Raw genomic sequence first — 15,377 nt, forward strand, 5'->3', positions numbered from 1 at the left:
CAACCACACCTTGTTCCAGCTGGGATCAGAGAATTAAAAGGAAATAAGCCCTCATAATTTACTTATTGCTGAAGTTCCTATAGTTTCCTGACTGTTAATGGATTCTTATTAAATAATTCTATCAATGGAAAACATTTCATTATATTGTATGTATACTATACATTGTTTGAAATTCTGAATTTGGCTCTTTGATATTAAATTGAGTATTTCTTCTCTTATATATGCTGAACAACTATATTCAGAAAAATCCCATTTGATGGAGATTGGGTTACTTCAAGCTGGTGAAATCCCAAGTCAAGTTTTAGAGAGTTTAGTCATAAAGTACGATACTGAAACAATCTGTACTGAAAAGAAAAGTGAGACCTGCTAATCAACATGGATGTAACCCAATATCTTGTCTAATAGGAAAGCGTAGAATGTACTCTCTCCTTTCAACTGAAAATGTCCCAAATAAGATGTTATCTTCTTCCAATCAGCTTTCATCGTTACTGTCACCATAGCAACTAAATAGCTCTGAGATGCAACCTAAACAAGGGACCAAATAAGATGAGCTGATAAAGCCACTGCATTATCAGTGTTCATAAGATAGTAATTCAAAAATGCTCATCATATCCACAAAGGAAAAGCATTTCTTCTCTCTTTTCCTAACGAAAGTATGGTTAATAAAAGTATTTCACCATATTCTAAGCTTTATGGATTAAATAGCTTAAGAAGTGGGATGATGTAATCTGAAGGGACCATGTACTCAGCACAGTCCCAGGACTCACTTCACAATGGCAATCTGATGGCTTGCAAAGTAATATACAACTGAAGATGAGACTTATTGATTGATTGGTTTAATTTCATTAAATGACACTAAAGAAATGTGGGTTGCTTTTCTGTTGTTAACAACGTATGTAATTAGGAGAATACCATATATGAGAGTGTAAAGTAGGACAGATTTGGAGTACTCAGGAAAATGAGTTCTATAAATAATAAACCCTTGAGCCACTGAAGCTTTTCACATTCTTTAAAGAACACCATATTCTGTAAGATGTTTTCAAAATTTTCTAATTTATTCTTATTTAGAGAGCAGTACTGTTCTGGGTATTTATATACTTTAGGTGTATATCTAAGGAGAAAGATCAGTAATAAGAACAAAATTAATAGTTAATAGGCCTCTCACACCTTATAATGTGCGACTTTACATGTACTATGCCATTTAATTCATACTATAGTTATCTCCAATTTAGAGATGAGCAGGTCAATTCATGGAGACGATAAGTAACTTTCCCAGTTTAGAAAGGGGCAGAGCTAGGATTTGAACATGGGCACTCTTAACTCTGAAGCCTGCTCTCAACCAATAAGTACTATGCAAACGTTTTTGTGCCAGGCTCAGAAGACCCAATAGCATGGCCAAAAATACACATTAATGTACAGTCGTCTACTGCATAAGGACATTTCAGTCAATGACAGGCAACATATACAACTGTGATCCCCGTTAGATTGTAATGGAGCTGAAGATTTCCTATTGTCCAGTGTTGTCACAGCAGTCCTAATGTCATAGTACAATGCATCATTCACATGATTGTGGTGATGCTCTTGTAAACAAACCTACTGCACTGCCAGTCATATAATAGTATAGCACATACAATTATATATAGTGCATACTATTTGATATTAATAATAAATGACTGTTATTAGTTTATCTGTCTACTATATTATACTTTTTAGTGTTATTTTAGAATATACTCCATCTACTTATTACAAATAAGTTAACTGTAAAACATCCTCAGGCAGATTCTTCAGGAGGTGTTCCAGAAGAGGTCATTGTTATCATAGGAGATGACAGCTCCATGCATGTTACTGCCCTTGAAAACTTTCCAGTGGGACAAGATGTGGAGGTTGTAAACAGAGATATTGATGATTCTGATTCTGGTAGGCTTGGAATAATGTGTATGTTTGTGTGTTAGTTTTTAACAAAAAAGTTTAAAAAGTGAAAGGATATTTTTAAAAAATTAAATAGTAAAAAGCTTATAGAATAAGGACATAAAGAAAATACTTTTGTACAGTTGTGCAATGTATTTGTGTTTTAATTTAAATGTTATTACAAAAGAGTCAAAAAGTTTATAAAATGAAAGTTTATAAAGTGAAAAAGTTAAATTAACATAAGTTTAATATATTATTAAAGAAAGATTTTTAAAATAAATTCAGTGTAGCTTAAGTGTAAGATGTTTATAAAGTCTGCAGTAGTGTACAGTAATGTCCTAGGCCTTCACATTTACTCACTACTCACTCAGTCATGCAGAGCAACTTCCAGTCCTACAAGCTCCATTCATTGTAAGTGCTCTATACCGGTGTTCCATTTTTGAATGTTTTAATTATATTTCTGCTGTACTTTTTCAAAGTTTAATGTGTTTAGATACACAAATACTACTGTGTTACAGTTGCCTACAGTATTTATTGCAGTCACATGCTGTACAGATTTGTAGCGTAGAAGCAATAGGCTATACTATATAGCCTAGGTGTATAGGCTATACCATCTAGGTTTAAGTACACTCTAAGGTGTTTGCACAATGACAGATTACCTAATGACTCATTTCTCAGAATGTATCATTGTCTTTAAGCAATGCCTGACTATTTCTCGATGTCCTTTCATCACTATATTGAGTGTTCTGTCTTTTCAATTATGACTGCACCTGCTTCATGTCAAACATATACAGATATACCTCAAAGATATTGTGAATTCAGTTCCAAACTACCACAATAAAGTGAATATTGTAATAAAGTGAGTCACATTTTTTGGTTTCCCAATGTATAGAAAAGTTATGTTTACACTATCCTGTAGTCTATTCCATGTGCAATAGCATTATGTCTAAAAAATGTAAATACCTTAATTAAAAATGCTTTATTGCTAAGAAATGCTAACAATCATCTGAACCTTCAGCAAGTCATAATCTTTTTGCTGATGAAGGGTCTTACTTTGATATTGATGACTGCTGACTGATCAAGGTGGTGGTTGTTAAATGTTGGTGTGGCTGTGATAATTTCTTAAAATAAGACTACAATAGAGTTTGCTGCATTGATTGACTTCCTTTCAAGAAAGATTTCTTTGTAGCATGTAAGGCTGTTTGATATAGCATTTTACCCACAGTAGAACATTTTCAAAATTGGAGTCAATCCTTTGAAACCCTGCCACTGCTTTATCAAATAAATGTATGCAATATTCTAAATTGTTTCGTGTCACTTCAACAATGTTCACAATATCTCCTCCAGGAGAGTAGATTTCATGTCAAGAAACCACTTTGTCCATCCATTAGAAGCAACTCCTCATGCATTAAAGTTTGATAATATGATTATGGCAATTCAGTCACATCTTCAGGCTCCATTTTTAATTCTAGTTCTTTTGCTATTTCCACCACATATGCAGTTAATTTCTCCACTGACGTCTTGAAAACCACAAAGTCATCCATGACAGTTGAAATCAACTTCTTCCAAACTTCTGTTACTGTTGATATTTTCACCTCCTTCTATGAATTATGCATGTTCTTAATGGCATCTAGAATGGTTAATTCTTTCCAGAAGTTTTCAATGTACTTTGTCCAGATCCTTTAGAGGAATCACTGTCTATGGCAGCTATGGCCTAACAAGATGTATTTCTTAAACAATAACAATTGAAAATCAAAATTACTCCTTGATCCCTGGGATACAGAATAGATATTGCGTTAGCAGGCATTAAAATGATATAAATCTCTTGGTACATCTTTATCAGAGTTCTTGAATGAGCAGGTCCGTTGTCACTGGGAAATAATATTTTGAAAGACTTTTATTTTTCCTGAGCAGTAGGGCCCAACAGTAGGCTTCAAACATTTGGTAAACCATACTGTAAACATACGCTGCCATCCAGGCTTTGTCATTGCCTTTATAAAGCAAGGCAGAATAAATTTAGCATAGTTCTTAAAGACTGCAGGATTTTCTGGATGTTAATGAGCATTGGCTTCAACTTCAAGTCACCAGCTGCATTAACCCCTAGTCAGGGAATCAGCCTGTCCTTTGAAGCCTTGAAGCCAGCCATTGACTTCTCCTTTTGATTATGAAAGCCATAAATGGCATCTTCTTTCAGTATTAGGCTATTTTGCTACCTTGAAAATTTGTTGTTTAGTCTAGCCACCTTCATCAATTACATCAGCTAGATCCACTGAGTAACTTGTTACAACTTCTCCATCAGCAGGTGCCGCATCACCTTACACTTTTATGTTATGGAGTTGACTTCTTTTCTTAAAAGTCATGAACTAAGCTCTGTTAGCTTCCAACTTTTCTTCTGCAGGTTCTTCATCTCTCTCAGCCTTAAAGTATTGAAGAGAGTTAGGACCTTGGATCAGGCTTTTGCTTAAGGAAGGGCACATCTGGTTTGATTTTTTATCTAGGCCACTCAAACTTTCTCCATATCAGTAATAAGACTGTTTCACTTTCTATCATTTTTTTCTGTTCACTGGAGGGGCACTTTTAATTTCCTTCAACAAATTTTGTTTACATTCACAACTTAGCTAACATGTGCAAGAGGCCTAGTCTTCAGCCTATCTCAGCTTTTTACATGCCTTCCTCACTAAGCTTAATCATTTCTAGCTTTTGACTTAAAGTGAGACATATGTGACTCTTCCTTTCACTTGAACCCTTAGAGGTCATTAAAGGGTTTTAAACTCACTTAATTTTAATATTATTTTGTCTCATGTACTAGGGAAGCCTGAGGAGGGTGGAGGGAATGGTCGGGTGGTGGAATGGTTAGAATGCACACAATATTTATCAATTAAGTTTATCATCTTATATAAGCACAGTTGGTGGTGTCCCAAAACAATTACAATAGTAACATCAGTGATTACTGATCACAGACCAATATAACACATATAATAATAACAATAAATATTGATATATTATTAAAAAGTACCAAAATATGACAGAGACCTGAAGTGAGCATACACTGTTGGAAAAATGTCACTGACAGAATTGCTTGAATCATCATTGCCATAAGCTTTCAATTTGTAAAAAACGCAATATCTGTGAAGTGCAATAAAGTGAAGCTCAATAAAGCGAGGTATGCCAGTATTTAATTTAAGTTCTGTGTCTTTATATCAACCCTGGAAAGATTAATTTTGGTCACTTTTTATAAACTTACATTTTTAAAGTGGTAGACTTTGAACTCCTCTAGATTATATTGTCTACACCATATATTCAATATTTAACATATGCAATCTTATATCATACCTTAGATCTTTAAAGACAGCCAAGATTTCTCTCTCCCTCTGCCTCTCAGAAAACCTACTGATGGAGCGAAGATTGCAGGCTGGATCATTTCAAAGTGCCTTGGTCAAAGGACTTGCCCAGGAGGCAACTTAAAGCCACTGAACTTTGGTGATGAGCACCAGCCATAAATCAAAGAAGTAGATCCCCAGGGTAAGTCTTAGGATGAGTGGCAGAGAAGCAAACAGGCTGACAGCAGCTTCATGCCAGCTTTGCACACCGTGTGGCAAGAAGAAAAAACCTTCAGAGTCAGGGATCTGTCACAGGGGCATCTCCAACAGGCAGATAACAAGTCATTCGCTGTGGATGACTGGGGACAAGTGGTATTAGAAGCACTACAGACCCTATAAAAACAAGAGATTCCAAGTCTGGTGGAAAATCAGAGAAACAGAAATGGTGATTCTAGTTCTATGTTGTATTTATGTTACTATGAAATTATAAAGGGAAATTATGTAGAAAGTTGAATTGCTTCTCTACAAAATTACACAAAATTCTAAACACATTCCCTAGCACTTAACAACCAACACTTTTTTCTCTCCTTACAATCAACCAGCATGCATTTTTTTAAATAATAAATTATATGACGAAAGTTTTTGTGTTTTTTACCTGAATAGACTGACGAAATAATTATGGAGACATGCTAAGGTATTCTACTCAAGGCAATAGTAATTCTACTATTGAGTAACTCTACTCAAGGTAATAGTAATTTTTAAGACCTAAGAGGGTCATTGTAGGGAAAGAGGATCAGCCACTTCCAGGACCAACATCAGCAGCTTAGATACAGATAGATGGTGAGAATTTAGTTTATGAGTCCTGAAGATTTTGCAACTTAAATAAGAAATGACGTATGAACAGCCCATATAATTACAACACAGGCACATGTGTTAAAAATATAAGTGCAGGAAGCATAGATAATCCATGTTTTAAATAGAATGGAGGGAGGAGGTCTAAGAAGGCAGAAGGCAAAGTATATCGGTAATGGCTTCTTGGTGAATGTGACATCTCAGTCGAGCTTTGAATAATGAGGAAAAATTTGCCAGGAATGGGCTGGGTGGAAGAGATGGTATTCTGCACAAAAAGTCCAGCATGGCTTTTTCAAGGATCCTTATAGTTAAACATGGTTGGATGATAAAAGTCCATTAGTCAGAAAAGTGAAACCTGCAGACTTTTCGTAGATACCAGATTATGAGCAGATTTGGCTATGCTTTGGAGTTCGAACTTTATCCTGGAGGTATTGATGAGCCATGAAGGGGTTGTAAACAATAGAATAATAACTCTTCAGGTTTTTCAGAGGTTTTACTTAAAAAATATATTTTTTTAAGATGAGGTCTTGCTCTGTTGTCCAGGCTAGAGTGCAGTAGAACTATCATGTCTCACTGCAACCTTGAGCTTCTGGGATCAAGCAATCCTACCACCTTAGCCTCCTGCATAGCTAGGACTACAGGTATGTGCCACCATACCTGGCTAATTATTTCTTTTTTTGTAGAGATAGGGTCTTGCTAGGTTGGTCATGAACTGGCCTCAAGCAATCCCCTCATCTCAGCCTCCTGAAGTGTTAGGATTAGAGGCATGAACCACTGTGCCCTGCCTTGAAATTTCTTTCATCTTTCAGCAAGTAAAATATAGAAAGAATCAGAGGCCAAGCCAGGCAAAGACCTAGAAGATCAGTCACAACAATTCAGATGAGAAATGATGCAGCTGACGGAAGAGAGAGGCTGTGGGAGCCAACAGGCAGGTATGAAGATGAGCATGATAAAAAGTCAAAATTGATGGGACTGAGTCAGGAGAAAGGAAATAAAAGCAGCGGCGTGAGGGATAGCAGCAGTGCGAGTCCCATTCATCCTGGGACACAATGTGTTTCCAGATCCTCAAGTCCTGAACTGTTAACCTATTGTACAAAGTGTCTAGAAGTGGAAAAATCTAGCTGTGGCCAAATTAAGGCACTGGTGCTAGCAATGGCTGGTGTATTCTAAGGAATTCTATGTTGGTAGGCCAGGAGGAGTAGCAGTTTCTTGGAAAAAAAAAAAAAAGAAGAGAAAGATGGCATTTCTTGACATCCTTTTACCTTTTGAGTCAGAAAGAAGAAATAGAAAAGGCTGAGCTAACAGTCAGTTTTCAAATAGAAGCTTATACCCTGCATTAGTCCTGGCCTTGTGGCTTTCCAAAAATAAATATTATAATTTTAAACATCTTTTCTTCTCAGCTTGATTTTTCAAGGTTTGAATTGTGACATATACCATAATAGTTCTAGAAGTGAGTAAAAAAAATTATGTTGTGAGGTTAATTTACAGATAATCTTCTCTAAAGCTTGTGCACTCAGCATACAGTAATGTTAATGCAGCATTTCTAAGTTGTCATTATTCACAGAACGGGATTTATTGAAAATCTACAATGTGCTCACTGTTCAAGGGGCTGATGATATAGGAATGAACAAAATAGATACAAACCTCCGCCTTCATGGAGCTTACATTTCAGGGAAAGGACAGGTAATAGATAAGATAAATGAGTAAAATGTATAGAATGTTAGATCATGGTAAGTAAGTGCTGAAGGAAGAAAAAATAAAGGAGGGAAAGGGAATAGGGAGTTTCCAGAGGTGGACACAATTTTAGAGAAAGTAGTCAAACCTGGTCCCACTAAAAAGGTGATTATTTGAATAAAGATACAAAAGAAGCTAAGGAGCAAGGCATAAAGATACCCAGAGAGAAAAAATAAAAGTTTCCAAGCAGAGAGAGAAAAGATGCAAAGGCCAAGAGATTTAAGGGACAGTGGTGACAGAAGAAGACTAGACAGAGAGAATTAGAGGAGGAAAAGTTGGATATGAGATCAGAGAGATAATGAGTGATCACGTCTGGTAGATATAAGCCCTGCTAAAGTAAGGGCTGGCTGCTATTCTCAGTGGAATTGGAGCCATTGGTGGCTCCTTAGCTGAGAAAGTATCTTAGTATATTTTGTTCTGCTATAAAAGAATGGGTATTCTGTTAATACCTATTAACACACTGGGTAATTTCTAACAAATAGAAATTTATTGGCTCACAGTCCTGGAGGCTGGAAGTCTAAGATCAAGGCATCTACATCAGGTGAGGGTCTCCTTGCTGCTTCATTCATCATATGGTGGAAGGTAAGACAGCGTGAGAGAGAAAGAGGGAGTTGAACTCATCTTTTTGACACAAATCTCACCATGAAGTTGGAGCCTTCATGGCCTAATCACCTTGTAAAGGTCCCACCTCTTAATGCAGTTACAACAGCAATGAAATTCCAACATAAGTTTTGGATGATACAAAAATTCAAACCATGGCAGGAATGACATTATCTGACTCATGTTTTAATAGGATAATTCCGGCTACTGTGTTTAGAATAGACTGTAGTTAGGGGTGAAATGGGACAAAGCAAGAAAGAATTAGGAATATTGTGCAATTATTCATGAAAGAAATGATGACACCCCCAAAATTGCACCAAGATAGTCCAATGTAGAAGATTAGAAGTGATCAGTTTCTAAATATACCATATACCATTAAACTTCCCATATTAAGGGATAGAAAGCCAATTGAGAGAACAGCATGTGGTGACTGGGTTTGAAACTGCTTTAGTCACCTAAATCAGGAGTATTAGCCAATATATATATGGAACCAAAAATGAGCCCAAATAGCCAAAGCAATCCTAAGAAAAAAGAACATAGCCAGAGGCATCACACCACCTGACTTCACTACATTATAAGGCTACAGTAACCAAAACATCACGGTACTGGTACAAAAACAGACACATAGGCCAATGGAACAGAATACAGAACATATAAATAAAGCCACAAATCTACGACCATCTGATCTTCAACAAGGCTGACAAAATAAGCAATGGGAAAAGAACTCCCTCTTCAATAAGTAGTGCTGTGATAGCTGGCTAGCCGTATACAGAAGAATGAAACTGGACCTCTAACTTTCACTATATACAAAAACTAACTCAAGATGGATTAAAGATTAAATGTAATAATTCAAACTATAAAAATCCCAAAAGAAAACTTAGCAAACACCATTCCGGACATTGGCCTTGGCAAATAATTTATAACTGAGTCCTCAAATTGCAACAACAACAACAACAACAAAAAATCGACAAGTGGGACCTAATTAAAGTAAGGAGTTTCTGCACAGCAAAAAAAAAAAAAAAAAAAAAAAAAATCAACAGAGTAAACAGATAACCTACATACTGGGAGAAAATAATTTGCAAACTATGCATCCGTCACAGTTCTAATATCCAGAACTATAAGGAAGTTAAACAATTAATCTAGCAAAAAACAAATAACCCCATTAAATATTGGGCAAATGACATAAACAGACTTTTTTCAAAAGAAGGCATACAAGTGTCCAACGAACATAGAAGAAATACTCAACATCACTAGTCATCAGGGAAATGCAAATCAAAACCACAATGACATACCATCTGATACCAGTCAGATGGCTGTTTTGAAGAAGTCAAAAAAACAATAAATGCTGTTGAAGCTGAAGAAAAAAGCAAATGTTTTAACACTTTTGATGGGAATGTAAATTAGTTCAGCTATTGTGGAAAGTAGTTTGGAGATTTCTCAAAGAACTTAAAACAGAACTATCATTTAACCCAGCAATCCCATTACTGGGTATACATCAAAAAGGAAATATATTCTTTTACCAAAATGACACATGCACTCTTACGTTCATTGTAGCACTATTCACCATAGCGAAGACATGAAGTCAACCTAACTACCCATCAGTGGCAGACTGGATAATGAAAATGTTGTATGTATACACCACAGAATAATACACAGCCATATACAAGAATGAAAGTATGTCCTTTCAGCAACATGGATGCAGTTGGAGGCCGTTATCCTAAGCAAGTTAATGCAGGAAGCAAAAACCAAATATCACATGTTCTCACTTACAAATTGGAGCTACACACTGGGTACTCACGGACGTAAAGATAGCACCATTAGGCATTGGGGATTACTAGAGGTGGGAGGGAGAAAAGCAAGTGTTGAAAAACTATTGCACACTATGCTTATTACCTGGGTTATGGAATCAATCATAGCCTAAACCTCAGCATCACCCTAAATACCCATGTAAAAAACCTGCACATGTACCTCCTGAATCTAAAATAAAAGTTGAAATTATAAAAAATTAACTAAAGCCAGAGGCTTAAGACTTAAGGACAGTTAGTGTTCGAGTCTGAGTCCAAAGGCCAAAAAAGACCAATATCCCAGCAATTGGGGAGGAGGAGTTCCCTCTTCCTCAGTCTTTTTGTTCTATTCAAGTTGTAATTGATCATGAGATCCACTCACAGTAGAGAGGGTAACCTGCTTTACTTAGTCTACAGATTCACATGTTAGTCTCAACCAGAGACACTCTCGTAGACACACACAAAACAATATTTGGCCGAATGTCTGGACATCAAATTGTCAGATGAAATTAGCCATCATACCAGGCTTTTTTCTAGCCTAGCCTCAAGAACAGATGTGCTTCTAAATCAAGCCTGTCTCACCAGTGCTAATATTTAGTAGTGGTCAAGTTTGTTGGAGAGCTCATCTGTAACTTGAGCCAACCGTTTATTACCTTAAGGCCACAGTATGGACTAGATTAATAAACGAGAGAAAGGATCTCGACATTTGGTATATCCTGTTCTGTAACCACAACCCCAGGTGGGACAGGATGAAGGAAGTAGGAGATCAAGAAGATGCTGTAAGCTTGCTCTATGGAAGGCAATGGTAATGAACTGTTTAATATATTACCTAGTAGAGAAAACTAATTTCTTTCTAGATTTGATACTGAGTACAATATGCAAAGTTCAGCTAAAAAAAACCCTTGATTTTATCACAGGAAGTATGTCTAAGTGTGACCCCTCATAATGGTTCTTGAGGTTCTTGAAAATATGGTACCACAACCTTTGAGATGCTGACCTTGATGTTACATTGACTGCCTTATTGGCACCAACCTCCGTTTGATAATCTACCAACAGATGGTCAGGGTATCTTGATATGCTTTCTAGTCCCTTCCCTATTCGTGCATCATTTGACAGGATACTTCTGAGACAGCAAAATTTAGCTGAAGATGTTCTGGTTCATTGTTTCCAGCAATGGTTTCGGCTTTATCTAGAATTCCTTGATTCAAATTTATAAGTGACTCCAATCTTATTCAACCTTACTGTGGCATAACAAAGATGTGACAGTTCTGTAGAGTTTCATGATCTATTGTCGTCTTCTATAGTGTGCATTTCCAGGGTGCTGTCTTGCTGTCACTTGTAAACAGAAATATGTTGAGAGTCGATTTTAAAATGTTTTAAAGTTTAGCTACCTTTTGAATTGAACATATACAATTAAATAGTTCTTTAATACTAGAACAATGAATTTCTGGCTGATACAAAGTTATTACCAAGTTCACCACTATTTATTTATAGATAAATGTTGGCATATGGATTTTTATTACACTTTTAATGGTAGTAAATTATTCTCCTCATACTTGGAGTAGTTCCACAGTAACATGTAAGAATTAATGGAGAGTTCAAAGCCAAAAACCATTTGGGGTTAACATTTATAATGAATCGTTTGGCAGAATTCTGTATGTACATGATTTCAGAGCCCTTGTAAAAATATCAAAAAAGTAATTTGACAATACAGATTATAAAGGATGGAATTTCACATCATTTGTTCTGAGAATTCTATTATTTTTTACCTTGATGAAATATCAGAAATTTGAACTCAATTATTTGTACAGAGATGATTGCCACAAAAGTATATCTAAAGACAGAAGTGGAAAGTATTTTGATTATGGAGCATTTAAATTAACGATGACATAATAACATGATGAATATTATGTCAGATATATAATGTTCCTAAAATATTAATAAATAAAATAGTATGTATAAATTCAAGTATGTACATGTGATTGTATGTGTGGGAAAATATAACAAATTATCAACAATGTATCTTTGATTAGAGAATACAGGTGACTTTTTGTTGTTGTTATTGTTGTTGGATTTTTGCCAGTTCTCTACAGTGACGTATAAAATGTAATGAGAAAAAAAAATCCATGGGGTTTTAGAAAATAAAACATAAAAATATTTTAGTTGGCTATTCTGCACCATTAATAGTGTGGCAAATACAAGATTTTGAGTCTAAATGATAGTTAGATTGATGTACCTAGAAAAATCTTGAGTTTTACTTGCTTATTGACAAGCTTTATTATGATATTCTGAAAACCCAGAAAGACATCTTCACTTATGTGATATTTAGGAATTTAAAAATTGAAAGAGTAAATATTTCTTGTTTTTGAAGATCCCATAAGAATTAGGCAATACTCCCAGTGATTGAATCAACCTATTATCTCTATATCTTCTGAATTTGAATGGCACCTGTGCCAGAATAACAAAAACGAAATTAAACAAACATACAACATTGACTAATCAATAAAAGCCACACAGAGGAAATTACTATTTCCCATTAAGTATTAGATATGATAACAACAGCAGGCATGATAGCAACTTATATAAAGATTTACATTTTGTAAAACATCTACAAACAGAAGACAGTTGAATGACAAATTTATTCTAATCACATTTGCTTCAAAGAGGATTTTGCTCCATGTAAGATACTGATGCATGCTGAGAAATGTTTATTAACATTATGTTTCTTTATTTTACAGGTCAGGCAATCATTTCATTTCTATATTTTTGTATAAGGTATGGAAGTACTTCATTTTTATTATTTAATTGTTTACTAAGGTCTATTGTGTCCATGTCTTGTTTTAACCTCTTTACTGCTTTGTCCAATTTTCACTTCAGCGAATTCCTCAGTGAAACCCAAAAGCTTAAGTAACACTAGGGAAGAATAATTTATAACTCTGATGGCGGATAAGTCTTAAGTCTTTGTTCCTTATGAAATTATTTTTAAAAACTAAGAAAAAAATAAGCCAAAGTTTCAACATCATTTCTGTTTTTAGGTATTTTCAATACTAAATCTTAGCATTTAAGTTGTTAAAGAAAAAAAAAATCCTAGAAGTTTTTAAAAGTAAAATAAATAAATTGTGTTGCACTTGAAAGTTTGACCTAAAATAATTTTTCTAATTAAAAACTAATTTTGTAACTGAACACTATTTGCAGTTTATACTTTGGGGGCCTGCCATGGCAGCTCACCACCTGTAATTCCAAAGCTTTGGGAGGCTGTGGTGGGAGGATCACTTGAAGCCAGACGTCTAAGACCAGCCTGGGTAACATAGCAAGACCACATCTCTACAAAACAAAAACACAAAAAAATTAGCCAGGCATGGTAGTATACCTGTAGTTCCAGCTACTCTGGAGGATCTCTTGAGGCCAGGTGGTGAAGGCTACAGTGAGTCATGATCATGCCACTGTACTCCAGCCTGGGTGACAGAGCAAGACACCATCTCATAAATAAACAAAAACAAAAAACAAGAACAAAACACTATACTGTGTCACAATAATTTAGGGTTTACTCTGATTCATTAGTCAATAGAATTTCAATGTCATTGACACCATCAAAGAGGCTTATGACACAATAATGATTCACCCAAAAATCCAATAACAGAAACACTTTTTCTCTGATGAAGTATTTTTTTCTATTATAGATTTCTGAAGTTATTTCTTTCTAAGTTATACAATTGTAGCAATTTATAGCCTAAACCAATTAAATTTAATAAAAATAAAGCCAACAAGTTAATTAAAAGATTTTTATCAGTGGAAGTGATACAGTGGTAAAAGCATTCATATATTGAAGCCCTAACCTCCTATGACTGTGTTTGGAAGTGGAAGGTCTGTGAGGAGGTGATAAAGGTTAAATGAGATTATGAGGATGGGGCCTAATTTAGTAGGTCTGGGACACTTATAAAAGAGGAAGAGACACCCCCCTCTCTATGTCATGTGTGGACGCAGCAAGAAAGTGATCATCTGTAAGCCAGGAAGACAGTCCACGTTAGAAATTGCATCAGCAAGAACCTTGATCTTGGAATTACAGAGTTCAGAATTGTGAGAAAATAAATGTCTGTTGTTTAAGCCACCCAGTCAATGGTGTTTTGCTATGGTAGTTTGTGTAAACTAAAACCTCCATTTTCCAAATCTATACATGTGGTGAATAGAACATGGTAGTTTTGATCTAAGTGGGGGAAATGATACATGCTTTATGTTTTTTTAATTTTTCTTATGTGAGGAATTTACAGGCTACTCCAGAATTGTCTTACTCTCACTGTCACTGTCTAGTTCATTGTAGTGGATTTATCACTTGCTGTCTTTTCTCAATTTGCCTATTTTTAAAAATGTTTTTAGGACCACCTTTAGCTTAATTACCTTTTAAATCCAACTTTATGTTTCAAATATTTATCCCAGCTCACAAACTTTTGAATAATTCAGATTTTTACCTCTGTGATGAGACACAAAATTGTCTAATCTAAGCTGCTGAAACCGTAAGAATTCACATTAAATTGTATTTCATGAATACTACATTGTAGATTGGAAACCTACAGAGAGTTCCTGACTTCCAAGTGTCATCCAAGTGTCTGTTTTCACTAACAGGAACCTCTCCAGTAACTACTAATTAATTATACAAACACGTATTAAGTAACTTTATGTGTTAGATCCTCTCACAGGTAAGAGCATCATAGAGGATGCCTTCCACACCCCTCACCCCCACTCCACCATGAACTAGTGGTCTAAGTGGAGGATATCAACAAATAGACTATTACAGTTCAGTGGGATAAATAAATGATAGAGTTATAAAATTTTTGCTATTTTAAGTGAAATGCATCTGGGTAGCAATAAATCTCTTTGGGGCAGAGTCTGCAAAGTGTGACACTGGCTTTATTTTCTCATACTGGACACCAGAATCTTGATATTAAGTAGTCTGAGAGAGTGAACCCTGATTATAGAGGTTAGGGGGTTTTTGTTTGTTTATGTGAACATTTGTCTTTTTCCTTAGGGCTTTGTAAAGATGACAAAATGATTTGTTGGCAATAAGTGAGCACACACTATGTAATGACAACTATTTTACAGTCTCCTATATGTGTAAAGTATATATCCACAGACAACAAACTGTGAAGGATATACAGTGGGTTCTGATATCAGTGTCTTCTCT

This window comes from Pan paniscus, chromosome 5 (genome assembly GCF_029289425.2).
Source record: "Pan paniscus chromosome 5, NHGRI_mPanPan1-v2.0_pri, whole genome shotgun sequence".
Lineage (NCBI taxonomy): Eukaryota > Metazoa > Chordata > Mammalia > Primates > Hominidae > Pan > Pan paniscus.